Source organism: Pogona vitticeps, chromosome 1 (genome assembly GCF_051106095.1).
Source record: "Pogona vitticeps strain Pit_001003342236 chromosome 1, PviZW2.1, whole genome shotgun sequence".
Lineage (NCBI taxonomy): Eukaryota > Metazoa > Chordata > Lepidosauria > Squamata > Agamidae > Pogona > Pogona vitticeps.
In genome coordinates this window covers 46,930,547-46,953,112 of record NC_135783.1, presented here as the reverse complement: position 1 = coordinate 46,953,112, position 22,566 = coordinate 46,930,547, and the positions used below count along the sequence as shown (strand labels likewise).

Genomic DNA, 22,566 nt, shown 5'->3' with positions numbered 1-22,566 from the left:
AAGCAGGTGCTGCTGTAGAGATCAAGCTCATTATTTCTTTCCTCTTCTCTTCTCTGTTCAGTCTTCCTTTTCTAGCACATAGAAGAAGCAGCCCTTCGTGTGCTAAAAGCCCTGGTGCCTTGAAACCTTTGAAACAGGATGTAGACTTCTGAAAATCCCTACTGTTCCTGGTAGCCTGCTAAAACAGTCTGTTACATCAGAAATCTACAAAATGCTAAGAAGAATCCTAGGAGCAAAGAGAAGTGATCCAAGTAGAGTTGTACATAATGTGTCAGCAAAGTCTCTCTTGCCTATTCATAGCAAATGCTAATAGGAAAACTACAAGCTGATACAGGGGTGGGGCATAGATATGCAGGAGAAGGCAGGTGTGAGGAGGACAATTGCGGCACAGGTGCCATTCTAGCTGGGCCATTTCATCTTCTCTCCAGTTCTGGGGTATTCCAAAAGACAAGTAAACCTGAGAGACTCCCTCTGGGAGGAATAGGTGCCAGGAGAACCCACAGTCAATGGACCTGAAGCATTAGAATGGGGAACCTAGACAGAGGTCCTGGAGGAGGAGGCACCAGCTGAGAACCCAGGCAAAGAAGAAAGACCCCTGGAAGAGAGAGAGAGAGGAGCGTCCAAGGGATACAAGGGGCTGCTGGAAGCAACACAGCAGGAGATATCAGGAGGAAAGGAGAGAATGGAGCAAAGGAGCAAGATAGGATCCCTGCTGTCACATTTGGAGGTAGAGGAGACAGAATAAGAGGGAGCCTGGAGGAACACCTTAGGGCCACAATGAGGTCTGCATGTGAAAGAAGTTCCCCCAGAGGAGCCAGAGCCCCCAGGTGACTGGCAAATATTGATACATGGCATCAAAATATAGATATCAATGAAAGAAAGTATCCTTAGATGAATTTCTGCTTTTTAAAAAAGCAACTTGCCTTGATGAATAACCAAGTATGCAGGAGAAAAAGTGTTCATTATTCCTTCTAATGATAAATGCAGTAGCTCAAAGAAACTATAGCTCCATTCCGAGGACTATCTTTAAACAGGGAAAGCATTTTCACACATGAAAAGGGATATCCTCCTTTAACTTCTAACTACAGTTATTCTGGGAAGCACTCTTTTCATTTCCCTGAGATTTAGAAGCAGTTTAGGACAGCATGGTTGGCTGCTTTCAGAAAGGTGGTGTGGCAACCCCAGACCTACTGGAGTATGCCACCATGTATTTATGCTGCCACCAACCATTCCCTATAAGGAGTCACACAGACCAGGAATGGATTTTAATAAATAAAAGAACAAGGTTTATTGAAACAACAAACAGGGTAAACAAAAGAATCAGGTAAATAGGATAATGTAACGTGGCATAGCCCCAAACATACACATATAACAGATTGGTTCCCACAGAACCCTTTAAGGTAACGCACAGACCCTGAACCTATCAGTTCTGGCTACCTAGAAAGAAACCTGAACCTATCAGGTATGTACTAACTGACACACAGTTGTACTCAGTCTGACACACAGACTCCAACTCCCCCTTCTCCACACAAGCTCCAAATATATATACAGTACAGCTCCTCCCCCCTGATGTCCCGCCTTCCACTCCCCATAGGATGGAACTTTCCCTCCAAACCCATGACAGACAGGTACCATCAGTGCTGTATGTGACAGGTGGGATTCAAAAGTCCTATGATACACTCAACATAAAGTATTGGCAGCTATTGTAGACTGTGTAGGTTACTTGGGGAGGATTTCTATGACATTTCACATTTTTTCTGCAACCTACATTTGAACCCATAAGCAAACACACACATGTTTATGAGTAATCTGGCCTTTCTTACCAGATTACTCATAAACATATTCAACCCCCTCCATAAGGTCAAACATAGGTTGCAGAAAAAATATGACATGTCATAGAAATCTGTTCCTTACTAATCAACAATTTTTAGAATCTACTGCTTATCAACAGCTGCAATATTCCAGAGTTTCTTTCCTGTACCTACTTCATATGCATCTCTACTAATCCAAAACCATTTATTTGGTTCTCCATCCAGTAAACTGCAATTTCTCTGGCTTGGTCTAAATTAATGCTGGATTTAAGTTGATTTACAATTCAAGTTTCAGCTACATCTGTGTCAATTCACATGGTATGTTGCACATACATTTATACATCACTAATCTATATACTTCCAGCTGCCTATGAGCATTTTTGCCCTGTTGCATACAGGACAAGTAGCAGTTTAATATCCAAATGTTTCGTACACAGTGGCGCTAGATAGGCAACTTTGCCGTATACTTCAGTGTGTTCATCCTACATAGATACAAAAGTGTTAAAGTGGTAGCTTGTTGAATGAGAGAAAAACGAAATAAAAAAGCCATGGTTAAAACAGAAATATGTATAAATTTTTTATAGTATAAATTCACTTGTCTGAGTGATTTAAAATCATCCACCTTGGAAACATCTTAGTGCACTATTCCTTTCTGCTTATCTGAATTATGTAAGCTAATCTGTGGCAGATTCATCTGTAGTACTTTGAAATGGGAGTTGGACTTTATAATTCATGCCAGCCTTAGGGTCCTATGGTTCTGTAAAGTAAATTAGAGTAGTCAAGAGTGGAGCCAGCCACTCTAAGACAAAACAAGGCAAGCGTAATAAAGCAGTTGATTATATTTATCTCAGAACGATTACGAGATCAGAGACATTTGTAATAACCTCACTACCACACGCCCAAGTCTGCTGAATGTTCGGAAGACAGCAGGATATCTGAACAGCTGCTGAGTGCATGAGACATAAGCCTGCTGCAACAGAAAGGGATAGGTTTCCTTTGCCATAGCAGAAAGTAAGGCTCCAGATCTTTAAAGTAGCTTCTTCAGTCTACTTGGATGAGTAGTGAAACGTTTCAACCTAACAAGAAAGCAATCCAGTTGCCATGACTCAACTTCCAGATAAGCACACCTGGATGAGATGACTGAGAATCTTCACAGACATAGTACTAATAATAATATACTGTACTTGAGATTAGGCAAGTTGCAAGTTGACCCCCCCCCAAAAAAAGCGAAAGAAAGAAAGGAAAGGAAAGCTTTAATAATTGCCATATTTTGCCAGGTTTCTCTAATAGAAGCTCTTTCCAGGATACTCATGGATGGAGTACACAGCGTAGGAATAAACAGTAGTGTTTCAAGACATCAAGGATGAAATCTGGATATACTGCAAAAAATATTTTTGTTTTCAGAACGTGTGTTCCCTCAGTCCTGACTGAGCATTTAATATGATCACAAATGTAGCAAAACAAGGTTGCTGTGGTGTGCTAATTATTCAATGTGTTTGAATCAAATTCATGATCAAATGCCTGGGGATTTGTAAGGTGCCAAGTCTTGCAGTGAGTCACTTATCACACTGAATCAATTCACAGAACCTCTTCATGTGATAATCATATATCACCACTGGTGCTCTACTTTGTGATTTTCTTATTCTCTTTTCAGACATAACATTTCTTTTGCTGCACTGAGTTCACATTCATCTACAGTGGACCCTCTACTTACGGAATTGATCCGTACTGTATATTTATAGGTGAGTGTACAACTACTTACTTGCTTGCTTATTTATTTGCTTACTTACTTGATTTATACAGCACCCATCTAGCAAATATAAACTACCAACAAGATATACACATGTATGTAATCATTTAGTGAACTGTTCATCATATTGCTCTCCCAAACGGGAAATGGCCTATCACTCCCTATTTTTTCATCTTGGGGATTCAGGTATGGAAATAAAAAATCTTTTTTCTTCCCAGGACAGTACATTTGAGCAACTCAGCAACCAGCTACCCACTCAGTGCAATACATCAACTTTTGATAATTGGCCTCCTTTGTTAACTCATCTGTGGTGCTAAGAGGGCTGAGGGAGCTCAAGGAGCTCTGAAAGAATCTCCACAAACTCCTGTGCATGCCATTTTCTGCATATTCTCCTTCCCATAATTCCTTCTCCCTCCACCCAGTATACTGTTTTCCTGTTTTTTTCACTTCTTGATGCTTCTCACTCCTCTGCTCTCGCTCTCTCCTTGTTCTTTATCAAGCAGTGGTATCATGTACTGATTTCCTCAGAGAGTGTCTGGAGCCATTATTTTCTTTAGAACTTTTGGAACAGTATGTGAAGATGCCTAGAATTCTGGGAGTTGCAGTCCACAGGTTAACACCTGCGGACACCTATATTTCCCTCACTTAGAGCAAAGCCTACAATTTCCTGCTGCAATGCTTCCTGGTTGTTGTCATTCTTTAAGAGGAACTCTTTATAGATCCTAAACAGCATCAAGACTACAATGCCAAGGAAGCACTGTAGCCAGATTTGAGGACTATACTGCTGCCTCCAAAGTAGGCCTTGCTCTAGGTGAGGGAAATAGATATGTCTGCAGGTGTGGCTCTATGGACTGAAACTCCCGGAATTCTGCTGGAACAGTTCTAAGAGCTGAAATCCAAAAATCCAAATGGCACACCCTTAATGCTTGGTACAACTGTACTTCCTCCAAAGTATGTTCCATCAATTCTGAATAGTTTTGTTTGGTTTTAAGATGTAACCAGATTGATTGATTGATTGATTGATTGATTGATTGATTGATTGATTGATTGATTGATTTGATTTGATTTGATTTGATTTGATTTGATTTGATTTGATCTGATTTATATCCCGCCCATCTGGTATATTTATACCACTCTGAGCGGCTTGGGTGGTGGTGGTGGTGGTGGATTACACAACCTCAGTGGCGCCATAATTCCAGAACTTTGAAATGAACACTGGATGAAGACTTAATTCCAGGAGCAAATAGCAGATAGCAGTAGAATACATGTGGTTTTGTGACCATTTTTGTTAAAAAGCACACTGCAGAGGATTGTAGGGGAAAAATTAAGAAATGCAACTTTCCACCTATTTTGTGCCTAGATCATCTACACTGCAATAGCACTGTTAGATAAAGTCAAATGCCCAAACACAGTGAGACTCGCATTTAGTCCACTGTTTAGTCCATTGCAGGGATGCGTTGGTTCACTCCTTTTTCCATTGATTGTACAATGTGATTGCTGGAGCCTAACTCTGAGGACTAACTCAGAAAAGTGTGAGTTAGTCCTCAGAGCCTAACTCACACTTTTCTGAGCCCCTGCCAGGGTTTCTACTTTTTTAGTGCAGGGTTACTCTGGTTTGTTTTGTTTACAACATGTATGTTTGCTAGAACCTTCTGGCTGTCAAGGTTCCTTATATTTCCAATACAGTATAATGCAGTAGCTTAATAATACAGCCACTTCAGGATACTGGCAAATTAAACAACTCCTCTGCTTCTCAGCAAAGGGGTAGAGGAAGTGATTCTATTAGGGCAGTGAAAATGTAGTGCATCACTTATAATTTTAAAAAAATATATATTTTCTTTGCCATGTCTTAAAGGTCCAGTCAAGAAACTGCCTGTGGCCAAATATGCAGGCAAGCAGAGGAAGTGTTTAATTTGCTAATATTTTGAAGTGGCTCTCTCATTAAGCCACTTCATAATATTGGAAATTCCCACTGGAAGGAGCTGGACTAAATAGTGTTACTTGAGCTCTGATATGCCATTTGATGCGATCCTCACTTCCGAATGGCTTATCAGGAGATCACACAAAATGCCATATCAACCTCTACCCAACACCAATTTAACCGACGGTTGTTGTGAGTTTTTCAGGCTCTTTGGCCGGGTTCTGAAGGTTGTTCCTCCTAACATTTCGCCAGTCTCTGTGGCCGGCATCTTCAGAGGACAGCACTCCTATTTAATCAACACCAATCCACTCCAAAAGACCTTGTGTAGACAACCACTTAAATTTCCGGGTCCACATCAATTATACAAACTAGTAAAAAAATATTGCATTTCTTCTGTCTGTGTCAATGCAGACTCCTTGAGTATTTCATCCAGTAGGTTTAAGCTACTTTTACCATTTAAGGCATTTTACTTCAACTTTTCTGATGCCAGAAATAAGATAGCTTAGTGGTTTAGGGAAGGGGCCATCCTGATCTCCCGATGGAGAGAGTTTGATTCCCTACTGTGCCTCCTTGACAAGGACTGGACTCAATAATCCATAGAGTCCCATCCAGCTTTACAGTTCTAAGATGATCTGTTTGCAAGACAAGTGTTCTGTTTCTGGATACAGCAAAGAGTACACCAGAGTGTAAGCAATATACTTTTTTTAGTAGTATTGCAGCACTGAAACAACACTGAAGTTAATCCATGACAATTTTAAAAAGTATAATGGTATGAGCAACTAAAGAGAAACCACCAATATATCACTGCATAAATGCAATATTCAACAAGTACAAACAGCACTCAGAGTATGGAGGATTACTTTTTTTGTCAGCCTCTTTAACTAATGTTTTTAGAAAACTGGAAAGCCCTGGATTGTTACATTGGGGTGTGAGTTATGGATTCATAAAGGCCTCTCCATATTTCCTATCATCACTCAAGGACTAATTGAAAACACAATGCTGTAAAAGAGAAAAGTAGGAAAGCTATTTTTTAAAAGTACAGATCAGATGAAATTCCAGAGTGAAATGAACTATTACAGAACTTAAAGCTACCCTTGGCAGAGAAACAGATAAACAGTTTGCATAGTGAAGACAAGAAATCCAGCTTTTGCTAGAATGTACTAGACCAAAAATGAAAACCCAACTGCAATCCACCTTAGACCTAGTTGTTTCTATAGGTACAGAGTGCTGCCTTTTTAGGAGACCTTCAGTGACACATCCTTATCTTGAAGGCAAGGGTGGGTGATATTTTTATTAGACCTCTAAAAACCACAAATATAAGATTATAAGGTAATTTTCAACTTCATTAAGGGCTTAATCAGGCTGGGCAACACAAGAGCTATGGGTGGTTCAGAAGAAACATAGAAATTCAAAAAATCATGGTCAGATGTGCATGCTTGGCTTCTTCATAGTACCCAGCCTGATAAATCCATGTGGGGTTGAAACTTCATTTATGTTTGTCGTTTTAAGTGATCTAATAAAGGCATCACACAGAACTATAGCCTACTGAGTTAGGTATCCAGCTGCAGAGACTGGGAGTTCAGTTCCCCACACTGCATCCCAGGGAAACCAGTCTGTGTGGCCTCGGGCAAATTGCACAGTCTGGGGTAGAAGAAAGGAACCGTAAACCACTTGCAAGCACTGTTTACCTAGAAAACCTGGAAAAAGGGTTGCCATTAGAGATGGGCACGACTTAAATCATGCCTCTTCATTCAAAGGTCTCCAGAGTGCCACACATTCCCTCCACATTCCCTCCCCTCCCAGATGGCTGCCCCACTCACAAGCCTCTGTGCACCACCCAAGAAATGTCTGATGTTCAAGCTGGATTCCAAAATGGAAGAAGCACTTGAGATCATATCTCAGATATCCACTGGATACTGGAGTGCCCCAAGAAATTTGAGAAAAAGGTAAGTCTGTGCTTTATAAACTACAGCAAAAGCCTTTGATTGTGTCAATCATGAGAAACTTTGGTTTGTTCTGAAAGAAGCGGGTGTGCCTCAGCACTTGATTGTCCTAATGTGTAACCTGTATTGCAGACAAGAAGCTACAGTTAGGACAGAATATGGAAAGACAGAATGCTTTCCTATAGACAGCTTTGGTCACCTTGGTGGATGACCTACGCTAGAAATGGACAAGTGGAGTGTGTCCTGTTGGTTCTGCTGGACCTCTCAGCAGTTTTCGATACCATCGACCATGGTATTCTTCTGGGTCATCTCTTTGGGATGGGACTCAGAAGCACTGTTTTACAGTGGCTCCAGTACTTCCTAGAAGGGAGAACTCAGAATGTGGTGCTGGGTGACTCCTGCTCAACATCCTGGCCATTGGCCTGTGGTGTTCCTCAGGGTTCTGCTTTGTCACCTGTGCTTTTTAACATCTACATGAAAACGCTGGGAGAGGTTGTCTGGAGTTTTGGGGTTCAATGTCACCAGTATGCCGATGACACCCAACTCTATCTCTCCTTTCCACCTAACTCCATAGAAGCTATCTGGACTCTAAATCAGTGCTTGACATCAGTAGTACTCTGGATGAGGGCAAACAAACTGAAACTTAGACAAGACAGAGGTGGTCCTGGTTAGTTGGAAGGCAGATGAGGGAATAGGGACACTACCTGTGCTGGATGGGGTTGCACTCCCCCTGAAAACTCAGGTCCGCAGCTTGAGTGTACTTCTGGATTCATCCCTAAGCTTGGATGCCCAGGTCTCGGCAGTGGCCAGGAGTGCATTTGCACAGCTAAAGCTGGTGCACCAGCTGCATCCGTTCCTTGAGATGTCAGATTTGGCTACAGTGACACATGCCTTAGTTACATCCCATTTGGATTACTGTAACATGTTCTATGTGGGGCTGTCTTTGAAGACGGTTTGGAAACTTCAGCTGGTGCAAAACTCTGCAACCAGACTACTGACTGGAGCCAGTTACAGGGAGCATATAACACACCTGTTACAAGAACTGAACTGGCTACCAGTCTGTTTCCAGGCCCGATTCAAAGTGCTGGTCATTACCTATAAAGCCGTATACAGCTTGTGTCCAGGATACCTGAAGGACTGTATCTCCCTATATGCGCCTTCTCGGCGATTAAGATCAGCAGAGGAGTTTTTCCTCTTGGTCCCATTCTAGCACAAGCACAGCTGATGGGGACATGGGAGAGGGCCTTCTCTGTGGCAGCTCCCAGGCTATGGAATGCTCTCCGTCGGGAGATCAGGATGGCCCCTTCCCGTTTATCCTTTCAAAAAAAGCTAAAGACCCATCTCTTCAGGCAGGCTTTTAACAATTACAACTGAATCCCTGAACCCCATTTTAGCAAATAATTTTAATCTTTTCCATGTTTTAATGCTTTAATCTTTTTATTTATTTTGTCTTTTTGTGTTTTTAATTGTGTGAATTTTAATGTTGTGAGCCGCTCTGGGTCCCTTGTTGGAAGAAATGTGGCATATAAATAGGCAAAGGAGTCAGACAAGGGTGTATTTTATAGCCTTATCTGTTTAATCTGTATGCAGAACACATCATATGGACAAGATTCAGATGAGGATCGGACAAGAACCAATGGGTGGAAACTCGTCAGAGGGAGATCCAACCTGGAAACCAGGAAGAATTTCCTGACAGTGAGAACCATTAAGCAGTGGAACAGCTTGCCTCCCGATGTTGTGGGTGCCCCATCACTGGAGGTTTTCAAGAAAAGATTGGACAGCCATCTGTCTGGGATGGTATGAGGTCCAGGATGGTATGAGGTCTCCTGCCTTGGGCAGGGGGTTGGATTAGAAGACCTCCAAAGTCACTTCCAACCCTACAACGATACTATGAAGGAGGAGTCAAAATTGGTGACAGAAACATCAGTAATTTAAAACATGCAGAAACCATCTTTCTGGCAGCAATGACTTGACTTTTGATGGATGAATTGGTGAAAATGAAAGAAGGAAGTGCCAAAGCAGAACTATAGCTGAACTTGACAAAAATCATGACTACAAAAGAACTTCACAATTGAAATTGTTAGAGATTTTGCATACTTAGGTTCAATCATCAGTCCAAATGTTGACTATAGCCAAGAAATCAGAAGACTGAGACTCAAAAGGGCAGCAATGAAGGAATTAGAAAATATCATCAAATGTATGGATGTGTCACTGGAGACCAACAACATCATCCACATTCTTGTCTTCCCAGTTATCATGTATGGATGTGAAAAGCAGACAGTTAAGAAAGCTTTTGAAAAAAACACTGATTTGCTAGAAAGGTGGTGCTGGGGGACAGCTTTGTGGATATCCTGGACTGCGAGAAAGACCAACAAGTGGGTCGTAGATCAAATCAGGCCTGAATTACAAAACTGAGAGGCTTTCATACTTTGGGCACATCATGAGAGGGCAGGATTTTCTGAAAAGAGGACAATGCTCGGAATGGTTGAAGGCAGCAGGAAAAAGGGGAGACCCAATACCAGATGGATTGGCTCTTTAGCTTTGAATTTGAACAGGGCTGTTGAAGCCAGGGCGTTATAGCAGGTTGCCCTAAGTCGGAGGCAACTTGACGCTATAAAACAACAAAGATTCGTAAAATAGTTGTTTTAAATTATGGGAGGGAAGACGAGAAAGAGGAGCCTATGGGCCTCTTCTAATATTCTTTGAAAGTCCTATATGAGAATATTAGAAGAATGCTAGAGATTCTTTAAAAGCTTTATTCTCCTGCATTCCGGCGTTTCCCTTTCACCCACGTCGCCCCTTAATTTCAAAAGATACCTAGACACACATACATATTGTTTATATACCTGAACGTCTCAAACGGTCCTTTCACCGACTATCCCCCAATCACGCTGATTTTGCCCTCCGGCAGCCCAGGCCGCACAGTCGGTTGCCAGAGCAACGAGAAGCGTCGCTCCAGCCGAACAGCGCCGCCCGCCGGAGCAACCAGCTTGGCTCGCCTTCCAATCAGCGCGCAGGAGTCGCCCATTCGTTTTTCACGGAGGCTGTGGCGGGCGCCGCTTCTCACCGCTGAAGCGACGGTGGCCGGATTTTGTGAATTTAAGGCCCGGCCGCCTTCCCTCGCAAGGGAATAGGCGCTTACTGTGTTCGGCTTTTGCCACTTCCGTTTTTTTGACCGTTTACTACCCACTCCGTTTGCAGTCCGCTGGGTAGGGCGAGGTGATAAGAACCAGGCATACTTCTCCTTGCTTTCTATCCGGAAGGCATAGCGTACAGTATTTTTATTATAGATCGCGGTATTGTACCCTCTCCATTTATTCACCTGGCATACCTAGGGGCACTAAGAATAATTAGGTCTCCAAAGCTACAAATTATGCCATTATTTTTACAGAGCAGTAAATGTGCATGCGACTTGTAATTCCAGAATGGCCTGCCAGACTTCCTCGAGAAAGAGTCGTCCTAGAGATTTCATGGACAAGGCGTAGATATCAATGTGTTGTTGTGAAACAGTCATGCCCGCCCCCCGCATCACTAAAAGATCCAGTGTGATAAAGGCTGCTTCCCTTTCCCAGCATTTGTGCGTTTAGAGATGCACTTCAAATTATGGTGTTATATACTGCAAATACGACAGCATTCTGTATATGTACATATTTTTGGAAATTAAAGCTTGCTGCCCATCCCACAGACTCCAGTGGCTTGCCCATGACAAAAGGGATGTGATCCACTCATTTCTTTTAAGTTTAGGACTTTAAAGGTCAATACCAGAATTGAATCTGGCCTTTGGAATGAGCTGGAAGGTAATGGCAGTGTCAGCCTCCTGAGATACTATGGTCATATCAGCCATCTCACTTAACAACACTGCCCTATTTTGGACTTAACTGACATTATGGGGCTTTGTTTTTTATTTTGTTTTTAAGGTATTCCCCATCCAAAGATGACGTTACCAGAACCTGGATAACTTTATTAAGATTCTCTTTGTCCAGACTTATCAAGTTAAGCTAATGAAGCTGTCAAAGGTACAGCTGCAGAAACTGTAGCTCAGTCAGGAAGCTTTAAAGCACTGGTTCTTAACCTTGGGTTAGGAGTTTTGGACTGCAACTCCCAGAAGCCTTCACCACCAACTGTGCTGGCTGGGGTTTCTGGGAGTTGCAGTTCAAAAACATCCGAGTAACAAAGGTTAAGAACCACTGCTTTAAAGGTTACCCTTTTGAAAATCAAAGTAAATGAAAGTACCACTGGATTATGCAATTTTTTATAATGGGAAACGGGGAAGTTCCAGATGATTGGAGGAGGGCCAATGTTGTCCCTATCTTCAAAATGGGCAAAAAAGAAGAATCTGAGAACTACAGATGAGTCAGCCTGACATCAATCCCAGGCAAAATTCTGGAACAGATCAGAAAGCAGTCATTCTGCAAGCACCTAGAAAACAATGCAGTAATAGCTAGAAGCCAACATGGATTTGTCAAGAACATATCTTGCCAAACTAATTTGGTCTCGTTTTTTGATCAGATCGCCTCCCTGATAGACAGACTGAATGCTGTAGATGTAGTATATCTTGACTTCAGCAAAGCTTTTGACAAAGTGCCCCATGATATCCTGACTAGCAAGCTAACTAGGTGTGGGCTGGATAGATCAAGTGTCAGGTGGATACACAGTTGGCTTCATAAACGTAGTCAGAGGGTGAGGATTAATGGGTCTTTCTCTAACAGAGGAGGTCACATGTGGGCACCCCAAGGCTCAGTCCTGAGTCCAGTGCTCTTCATTATCTTTATTAATAGCTTGGATAAGGAAGTGCAGGGAATGCTTGTCAAATTTGCAGATGATACAAACTTGGGCGGAATAGGTAATAATTTAGAAGACAAACAAAATTCAAAATGACTTTGATAGGATGGAGCACTGGGCCAAAAGCAACAGAATGAAATTCATCAGGGATAAGTGCAAAGTACTGCACCTCGGAAAAAGACACCAAGTGCACATTTACAAGAAGGGGAATACCTGGCTCAGCAAAACAAGGAGTGAGAAGGATCTTGAAATTGTCATAAATCACAAGCTAAATATGAGCCAACAGTGTGGGTACAAAAAAGGCAAATGCTATTATAGACTGCATTAATAGAAGTATAGCTTCCAAATCCCGCAAGGTGCTAGTCCCCCTCTATTCAGCACTGGTTAGGCCTCACCTTGAGTATTGTGTCCCAGTTCTGGACACCACATTTCAAGAAGGATGCTAACAAATTGGAACAAGTTCAGAGGAGGGCAACAAGGATGATCAGGGGGCTGGAAACCTTCTGAGGAAAGGCTGAAAGAAATGGGCATGTTTAGCTTTGAGAAAAGAAGACTGAGGTGATGTGATTATATTTTTCAATAATTTGAAAAGCTGTCATACAGAGGAGGGACAAGATCTGTTCTCGACCATCCCAGAGTGCAGGACACGCAACAATGGGCTCAAGTTAAAGGAAGCGAGATTTTGTTTGAATTTCAGGAAAAACTTGATGTTAGAGCAATACAACAGTGGAACCAATTACCTCGGGAGTTGATGAGTGCTCCAACATTGGAGGCGTTCAAGAAAAACTTAGATAATCACCTGACACATATGCCTTGATTGTATTTCTACGTTGAGCAGGGGGTTGGACTTGCTGGTCTTTGTAGGCCCCTTCCAACTTCACTTTTCTATGATTCTATGATAATAAAACTACTGTACACAGGTTAAGTAGAGGAGACCGGGAGGAATTCTATTACCAGTCTTGAAGGCAGCATCAAGTCTGCCAATCAAACAATGAGCATGATTTTGTTGGAGATTTACATAGGCATAAGTGTAATTATGTAATTTATAAATGCAACTTGCTGCACATGAGCATGAATGGGGACAGCAACTTCTTAATTAGCAGCAATTTGCCATCACAGTTTAAGCAATTACACTTTGGATTCTGGCCAATGTATATTTTTATGTGACATGAAGTCAGAACTGATTTATAGGCCTTTCAGGGTAAATGAGATATTGTAGGAGGAATTTAATCAGTTCCACAGCCCCCTCTCATTTTTCCATAGGCAGGTAGGGATTTGAACCCCCATCTCCTGCATGGTATGTCCTTTAGTCACAACAGTGGTAGCCATTACAGGCTAGAAAACTTGAATTGTTTCTAGTTTCATCTGAATTTGCCCAAACTGAGCCAGTTTTCATCAAACTAGACCTATATTTAAATAACTTCCTATTGTGCATTGTGCTGGTGAAACAAACATAGTATACACACAGGTACATATAGGTGTACTTAGATCTGTACATGCTTAAAAGGAGGAACTTTGTAGAGGGTGCCTGACCTGGACATCTTTCCTCCAGTCCCTGGTACATAAGGGCACTTTCTATGCTATCATTGGTAAAAGCTAGGTGTGTTACATGTGCTGAAAGTTATTCCAGCAATTGTTACTTCACATGCTCGAGAGGGAGCCTTGCAACTGAAAATAAAAATGCCCATTCCTATTGCTATCACTCCTCTATGGATTATATAGTATTTTGACATGTTCACTTTAGAAATGTTAGAGAGTGTCTAGGGGTTTATAATACTGTAACATTTCACATTTATGCATGCTCTTTTATCATTACAATCCTCTCTATATTTGCATACATTTTCATTGCTAATGTTTTAAAAGGTTACAGGTCTTGGAGGTCTTCAAATGCCAAACATCAAATAGTGTAATTTATGGCAGTCACAGCTGCAAGTTTAAAGATGATTTCTATTTCCTTGCCTTCTAAATCAAAGGGAGCTGTTTCAGCTCTTGATGGGTGTCTGACATCAGATAAGGGTGAATAAACTGGAACTTAATTCAGACAAGACATATGCACTCATAGTCAGTTGAAAGGGATGCAACCTGTGCTGGGTGGGGTTACAGTCCCACTCAAAACTCAGATGCTCCGCTTGTGGTGCTCTTTTATTAATCTCTCAGTCTGGATGCCCAGATTTCAGTGGTAGCCAAGGGTACCTTTGCACAATCAAAGCTAGTGCACCAGCTGCTCATGTTCCTGGAGAGGTCCAATCTGGCCATGGTAACACGCCCTTGTTACATCCTGGGTGGGTTATCATAACGTCCTCTTCATGGGACTACCTTTGGATAGTGTCAGGAAACTTCAGCAGGTCCAAAACTCTCAGCAGCCAGATTGCTAAATGGGGCTGGTCACAGGGATCACATAACCCCTTGTTACAGCAGCTCCACTGGCTGCTGATCCATTCCTGGGGAGAAGTCAAGGTGCTGGTTCTAATCTATAAAGCTCTAAATGGCTGGAGCCCAAGCTACCTCGAGGATCGCATCTTCCTTTATAAGCCTGCTCAAGTGTTAAGGTCAACAGGAGAGGCCTTTCTCTTGGCCCCATCATCTTTACAGGTGTTTTTGGTGGATACATGAGAGAGGGCCTTCTTTGGTGCTGCTCCCAGACTTTGGAACTCTCTCCCACAGAAGGCAAGGCTGGCCCCATCTTTGTTGTCCTTCTGCAAGCAGACAAAGAGTTTCCACTTCAGATAAGCTTTCCCTTAATGACTGGGTGTCTTGAGTGAGATTTTTTAATGGATTCCTGTACCTTACTGCTTTGAATGTGTTTTGGTGTTGAATATGTTTTTAAGTATCATATTCATTTGATACTTCTTAGTCTGTGTATAGTCAGATTCTAATACTGTCTTTTAATGATGTAAGCCACCTTGAATCCTTTTAACAGAGAAATGCTTGGTAAAATAGACAGACAGATATTGTTTTCCAGTTACATGGGATAGTTTTTAAAGTTTTTTAAATGCATTATAGAAATCTGCACTGGGTAATCAAAATGTTTTGGTCATCATTTCACCACCATCTCTGCTGTTTCTTTCTCTCCTTTCTGAATGACTGTATAACTTACTATTGCTCCATCATCTTGTTTTCACAACTCTATAACTACCTTCTTCCCCCCTCCCTCAAAATCTAGAAAACTGTGGGAAACCTTTCCAGATGTTTAACACTGTACCACTGGTCATGCTGTATTGCACTGGTTCTTAACCTTGGGTTACTCAGGAGTTTTGGACTGCAACTCCCAGAAGCCTTCACCACCACCTGTCCTGACTGGGGTTTCTGGGAGTTGCAGTTCAAAAGTATCCGAATAACAAAGGTTAAGAACCACTGCTGTATTGGACTGATGTGAGAAGTAGCTGCAAACATCTGGAGGGCTAAAGGTCCTTGCATATTCCAGATGCTGTGCTAAAGAAAATAATTCTACTTGGATAACCTTATATGTAAAGACTCTATTGCTACTCCAGGCTACAATAGACCTTTTAAATAATTGTTGAATTGTGTGTCACTTAAATAAATCATATATATTCTATGGGTCTACTCTAGTTTTGATTACTGATAGGATTCTTCCCAGAGTTTATGTAGCTGCTAGTGGGATCACATGTGAAGGTATCAGGGGCTTTTGATAATCTGGTTTGGATATTTAAAGTTTCCCTTTCCTTTCTCTTGCCTGTGAGCTGCCAAGCTTCATCAAAAACAGACGTTGTTTTTCATCTCACTTCAATTTATATCAATGAAATAACCATAATTGCTGAGGTCAGCAAGATAACCAGAACAGGAATAAAAACAAGAAAGACTGAGTCTCATTGTGTATAAACAATTTTATTATACCAGTTTCATTCTGCAAAAATAAGCGACAATTTTCATAACTCAGATACTTAATGGGGGATGGGTGTAGAATTAGAATTAGAAAGGGAGATACAAATGCCACAAGACATTTCCCAGCAAAGTAGAGCAATTGGAAGGTCATGTGTGAGAACTAATTTCTTTGACAAGTTCTCCTTTAAGGGAGGGAAAACAGCATAAGTAACAGTCAGAAATGAAACTTGGCTAAAGAGATGGAACAACCTGTCACAACATACCATTATCTGAACTAGGGAGTATCTGTATCATCTACTGCTGCAAAGTAAAACAGAAGGAAGAGCCATGAAGCTACGTGGAAAAATAATGGCATGCTAGATCAAACCCTTGAGTAACTCAGAGAAGCTATGGACTATGCTGTGCAGGGACACCCAAGACGGACAGGACATAGTGGAGAGTTCCGACTAAACGCAATCCACCTGGAGCAGGAAATGGTAATGCCACTCCAGTATCTTTGCCAAGAACGCCCTAAACGGTGAGATCAAACCCAAGCTTTCCCATCTCTTTCCTAGAATTTTGCTAGATTCAAGTCTAAATTAGTAAAATTGTAATGTATGGTCTCATTTATTTTGAAAGCTACTGAAGTCCTCTCTGCTTCATTTATGAATGAATGTGTTTAACTGACTACCGAAGTCGATTTAGTTCTTTTGCCTCTCCTGAAGGTTAGTGTTACTCATGTAATTCCTTTTATCTCCTTGAGAACTTGGTGGTGCTTAGCATACACATTAGCCTAGTTTTTAAGGAGATAAAAGGAGTCATTGGAAAAGGAAGTTTACAGTTTCTGTCAGATCCATATCATTACCCCGGATTTCCATATGGCCACTTCAGAATTGTTAAGCATGGGGGTGCGGAAGATATTATTTCTGAAATCTACAACGAAGTGTATCCTGTGGCTGTTCTCCTTTGCAAGATTGAGAGCATAGGCTCTTGTTTGTATTACATGTCATCAAACAAGATCAAAATTGAATTGGAATTCTGTACAACTTCAAACCTGATAAACAGTTTCACATTTTTGTATATAAAGGTCAAATTAAGAGATCTGTGTTTTAAAAATCAAAGTTTAAGGGAACTGCTTAAAGAGAACTGAATCTTCAGTTTTGTATGTAGTTTAAAAAACTAAGATCAAAAGTTTTGTTAAACTAGATCATGCACACAGTAACGAAGGGTGCGATCAGACAGGTATTTGTGTCACTACGGAGATGAGCCAATTTCTCTCTCTTTTCTGTTCACAAAATGTAATTGTGTTCACATAATGTAACTGCTAGAGTAAACCAGTCTGCTCCCAAAGTGTTCCCACCTGGACCTTTCTGAATCTCTGTTAGGGGCTTCTACTTCTTTAGTGCAGGTAGGATTACTCCATTTTTGTTCATTTCAAGCATGTGCAATCATGAAAATGAGCCGAAGTGAGCTTGCAGCTGTTAATTTTTGCTTTCCTCTTTTAATTTCCCATATTGTTATCATATCATAGGCTTAAGAAGAGAGCCACTTCACAATACAGTATTGTGAAATTAAAGAGGCAGAGGAAGCAGTTTTTAAATACTATGTTAAGACAATGCTGATGCACAGCATCACTTAGACATTTTAAATTATTATTTAAAATACTGTAAACTTCTGCAACTGCATCCTTTTGTTTTGGAGGAGGTAATGAGGACTTAGGAAAATATTGTAAATTACTCCACCTTTTTTAATGCGTGGTTTTTGATGTGTTTTATGAATAATGTTGTCTAATTACTTTTAAAGTGCATTTTAGTGCTTACTGCTCTGTCGGGCAGATAGAGAAATTTTTTTTAACTTGTTAAGACAAGACTGATGCACTGCATCACTAAGAAATGGAGGACAATTAGAGATTCCTCCTGGAAGCAAGAGGAGGCAGCAAGGGTGGAGATTCCCCCCCCTTATATCTAGCTTTGGGGCCAGACCAAGTAGGGTTGCTTAAGATATCTATGCCATTTGGATGCAAGAATCGTATAAATTGGTATACCAGACCTCTATCTGACCCCAAACAACCCTATTTAGCCCACACTAGCTTGCTCCAAAGGTGCCCATGTAGACAAGCCCTAAGATGTAAATGTAATATAATGTATCACAGAAGTGAGTACACCCCTCACATTTCATAAATATTTTAGTACAGTACATCTTTTCATGTGACAACACTGAAGAAATGACAATTGGCTACAATGTAAAGCAGTGAGTATACTGCACAGCTTGATTAACAGTGTAAATGTGCTGTCCACTCAAAATAATGCAACACACAGCCATTAGTGTCTAAACCACAGCTCAATTCATAGCTAGTTGCTCATCCAGAGTAATTTCCTTCTGAGTACTGATAGGATGAATGAGAAGGCTATCTGGGCCACAAAGACCTTCAGTTTCCCTACCCGAGCTTCAGATTCTGACGTGATTGCTTCACATCCGTGAAAGAAAGGGATATGCATCTATGGGTTTTACGAGTGATGGCAATCCTTCGGCCACATCCCTGATCCTTATCAGATAATATCAAGGCTCCAGAAAGTCACTATCAAAGTGCCACCATGTTGGCTTCTGTGGGTTTCCTTACCCTGCTGTTTTCAAATGTTCTTTGCTATAAAGTTGATGTTCTGTCAGGTATCTGTTTTAATGTAGCTTCTTGTCTGAGACAACTTGACAGGAGGGCTTAGGGCTGCCAGGCCTCTAGGTGCTGCCTGTCGTCTTAGAAAACTGCGATGTTCTCCTGGGTTACAAAGCAGGGACCCAAACCTTGAGGCAAAGAACTGTTGGGGATGAAAAAAGTTTGATTTAGTGCCTGGGTGCCCATCTCTTCCCCACTCCCAAACAGCCACAGGTCTTGCCAACTCAGGGCTTAGGTGTTGTGTATATATGTGTGTGTTGTGTGTATATCTTTATGAAGAGGGTGGGAAAGCTCCAGAGGTCTGGGGGATGTATGCACACACCCACACCTGGAGGGTTGCTCCACCTACACACCCCAGTCTTTTTCTTGCAAGACCAACAAGATTGTGTGAAAAAGCTTTGCTTCTACTCCCTAGTGTCCAACTATGTATATTTTGTTGTTGTTGTTTAGTCGTTTAGTCATGTATGACTCTTTGTGACCCCATGGACCAGAGCACACCAGGCCCTCCTGTCTTCCACTGCCTCCCGGAGTTGGGTCAAATTCATGTTGGTAGCTTCAGTGATACTGTCCAACCATCTCATCCTCTGTTGTCTCCTTCTCCTCCTGCCTTCACACTTTCCCAACATCAGGGGCTTTTCCAGGGAGTCTTCTCTTCTCATGAGATGGCCAAAATATTGGAGCCTCAGCTTCAGGATCTGTCCTTCCAGTGAGCACTCAGGGTTGATTTCCTTCAATTCAAAATTCAATTAACAATTCAAAAGCATCAATTATTTGGTGGTCAGCTTTCTTTATGATCCAGCTTTCACTTCCATACATCACTACAGGAAAAACCATAGCTGTATATTTTAAACCCTATTAAAAATGGGCTGTCAGAACATGGCAAAAATGTCCTCCAGGACACAAGAGTATTTTTGTGCAAGTTTATTTTTCAAACTTTTTTCAAAAGTGGGGTGGGAAGCACTGTTCCCCCCCCCATGCTGTGGTCCCTTATCAACAGAAGGATGGGAAGTATGAAGATAAATGGCTGCAGTTGTGTTGGAGGAAGCCATGGGGCTTTGAAAAAGCAGCCACAGACAGACATGTTTGCAGGTAGGCAACTTGCCTATTCTAGACTACTGTATAATCCATTTCATCCTATACAGGATGTATTACTGTGATGTTCTCTGCAGTTGTTTTTATTGACATGGAATTACAAGAAGAACAAATGGACTTTAAAATTCAAAAAATGCTCAGTAATGAATGCAAAGCTCTTTGCTGAAAGGGGGTGAGGGGTTGTCCCATCATCTGGTATACAAGAAACCAGACTGGACACAGCCCTGAGAAACAGACTGCAGGCAGTGTTGCATGTATAATAAGATAATGCAGCCACATAAATTGCCTTTCCCTTTGCATTTGCTGCATTGCTATGCCACTGTCGATCTCTGCTTTTTAAAGAAAATTGTCTCTTTGGTTTGTAAAATAACTTTTCAGAGATGATGCTGATGCTGATGGAAGATGATGCCATCTTGTCCCTGCCTGAATTAGGAAGGGAACCCAAAGCAATCTCAGCTTGGAGAAGGACGGATCTGACCTCGTGTCAAGAGAGCTAAAGCTTACCTTTGAAACAAAATCTTCTCATTAATACTGCTGTGGCTGTTGGCAGCTTTCTAATGATTAAATCAAAGAATTAATTGCCTAGCAGAGTTTAGACTGGGTTGAGGTGCCCAAGGTCCTTCAGGTGTTGGACTCTAGCTCCCATCAGCCTTGGCCACATAACATCTGGTGAAGGACAGTGGAGGTTGTAATTCAGCAACATACGGAAAGCAACAATTCCATGGCTTAGATTTGTGCTGCTGTGTCACAAAAAATGATGTCCTTGCCCTCAAAGAGCAGCAGATAGTGAATTTTATTACTGTATTTTTACGGGCCTTATGTATCTTTACATACATGGAGAAGATGCATCTGCTGCTGTGTCTCAGCCAGCAGCACATCCTTGGGTCAACTTCCTTATGCCTTTATTCTCATGTGAGTGGGCTGTATGTGTTCCAGCACAAGACATTTTGCTGCCTCAGGATAGTGCCCTGCACCACATCTTAGGCAGCAGGTTAGTGTAGGAGCACTAAGACAGGTTGGTGTCTCTTCCAACAGAGAGAGAGAGAGAGAAAATGCCCACTACTAGCAGCAACTGATGCTTGCAGAAATCACTCCACTCAGCTTAATAGTACAGTCCTGGTGTACAGTACTCTGTTCCTCTGTTGGCACCTACCTTTGAACACTGTTTTTACATAATCCATAGCTATTGAAAATGGTTAATTATTTGTTATGAGGAGTAGTCACCAATACATAACTAGGGTAATTTAATGTGATATGAAATTCAATTCAGTCCTTTAACCTGTACCCCTGACCTGCTCTTCCATAAAACATGATTTCCCCCAATATTCCTAGAAGATTTCTATTTAAAAATGAAATTGTTTACCTTCTCTAGCCAGTGTGGGTTTTACAATTTAAGGAAAGATGAAAGGCAGATAAAAATGTTGTGTCTGGAAATGGCAGCAATATGTCAATTCATGCAATTGCTGAATCTTCACAGGAATTTATACTAATCGTCTATTTGTCTTTTGAATAGAAAGCAATAGCTGTCTCTCTGTAACAGGCTAAAGGGAGCCAAGAATCTCTAAAAATAGCAGTAATATACCTTGTTTTTAATCCTGGAGGGAGAAACTATCATATGTAGAACAGAAGGGAGGGTGTTGCTGCTAGCTGGAAGTTCCATCAGGCGTCCTCATGTCTGCTTCCCACTGTGCCTGGATCCAAGCAGATCTCTGTGTGTTAAGACAAGGGAAAGAAAGTGGTTTCTGCCTTCCTATGGCTGAAAGGGACAAATGGTAATTACCTTTAATTAAATGGATTTGGTTCCTTCCTTCTCTCTCTCTTCCCCTAAACAAGGGAGATTGAGGATAAAACAGAAAGAAACCAGACTATGTCTATCACTCCTATGTGTCCTGCACAGAGTGGCCCTTAACAACCTAGGGAGGGTTTATCTTATTGAGACTACTTCCTGGTATTTCCCTGTTCTTTGCCACCATGGGAGACGTGGTTTTCCAGTGGGCAACGTGGCCTTTGAATGTATAGCAGTAGCAGGAGACACCATGCAAATAAGCCAACAAGAAAGAGCTTTGAAAGATGAAGCGCAAAATCTGGATAGATCCCAAGAATCTGTTTCAAATTCTTTGTCCTCTCACATCTGGATGCATAGATGGCTCATCCCTGTAAAATCTGCAGTTTTGAGACTACTACTCACTTAGAATTAAATCCCACCAAACTCTGTTGGCCTTGCTTATGAATAAAAAACATTAAATATAAATAAGCAACATTAAATTAAAATAAAGGAGGCACTCAAAATTGAAACAACAACACATTTCCAAGGGATAGCAGGAAAACAATTAAGAGGTTCCAAAACTTGTTTAAGATCCAACAGGTTCATTTGGCATGACTCTATCTCACTTCATTGTTTGCATCTAGTTGTGGGCTGCAAAAGCTTGTGCCAAATAAAACTTTTTGTTGTTTGAGTATGACTCTAACCTGCAAATTTTTGCAGCTTGATCCTATTCATGCTAACTCAGAGGTAAGTAGTCCTACTGAGTTTAATGGGACTTCTTCAAGTGTATAGAGAATTGTAAGTACAGTATACATCTGCTTCTGGATTTAAGAATCATAGTATTCCTTTGGTATCATTTGGTAGGTCAGTCCCTTATTACCAGTCTGCCTAAAGGAGAGGGCATGTTCTGTTCTACCAAAGCAGCAATTTAAAATTAAAAAGAAAAGTTCAGCACACATTTCTCCCAGTCCAGTCATACATCACTGACACACCTGAAAAAGATTATGAA

At 41.4% G+C, this 22,566-nt stretch overlaps 1 protein-coding gene and 1 long non-coding RNA gene across 3 annotated transcripts in view; one reads left to right on the top strand and one right to left on the bottom strand.

The window, feature by feature from the left end:
* The window catches only part of DRC5 (dynein regulatory complex subunit 5), a 53,466-nt gene extending 43,047 nt beyond the window's left edge, over positions 1-10,419 (bottom strand). For both annotated transcript variants that reach the window (XM_078383045.1, XM_020785051.3), the window contains exon 1: positions 10,272-10,419. The gene's annotated coding sequence lies outside the window, so the exon portion shown is untranslated. The remainder of the gene's footprint in view (positions 1-10,271) is intronic.
* Positions 1,695-22,043, top strand: LOC140704751 (uncharacterized). The gene is made up of 3 exons (XR_012084160.2): positions 1,695-3,553; positions 7,240-7,428; positions 9,016-22,043. It is a non-coding gene; the product is annotated as an uncharacterized LOC140704751 (long non-coding RNA).
* The last annotated feature ends 523 nt before the right edge of the window (positions 22,044-22,566 follow it).